Consider the following 607-nt stretch of genomic DNA (forward strand, 5'->3'; position numbering starts at 1 on the left):
TGCCCTCATCCCGTGAACGAATAATCAGTTGATTAAGAAGTGGAAAATACAGTACAAAAGTAAGCTTGCAGGAAACATAAAGGTTGACGCTAAGAGTTTCTATAGGTACATGAAGAGAAAGAAATTGGTAAAGACAAATGTAGGTCCCCCACCGACAGAAACGGAGGAATGTATAATAGGGGAGAAAAGAATGGCTGAGCAACTGAATACATACTTTGGTTCTGCCTTCACAAAAGAAGACACAAATCAGATACCAGAAATGTTGGAGGATGCAAGATTTAGTGAGAGGGAAGAATTGAGGAGGATCAATGTTAGTAGAGAAATGGTGTTGGGAAAATTGATGGGATTAAAGGTGGATAAATCCCCAGGGCCTGATAATTCACATCCCAGAGTACTTAAGGAAGTGGCTGTAGAAACAGTGGATGCATTGGTGGTCATCTTCCAGGATTCTATAGACTCTGGAACAGTCCCTGCAGATTGGAGGATAGCTAATGTCACTCCAATATTCAAAAAGGGAGGTAGAGAGAAAACAGGGAATTATAGACCAAACAGCCTAACATTGGTAGTGGGGAAAATTCTCAAATCCATTATCAAGGACTTTGTAGCA

The sequence above is a fragment of the Rhincodon typus genome, chromosome 45, assembly GCF_021869965.1.
Source record: "Rhincodon typus isolate 14 chromosome 45, sRhiTyp1.1, whole genome shotgun sequence".
Lineage (NCBI taxonomy): Eukaryota > Metazoa > Chordata > Chondrichthyes > Orectolobiformes > Rhincodontidae > Rhincodon > Rhincodon typus.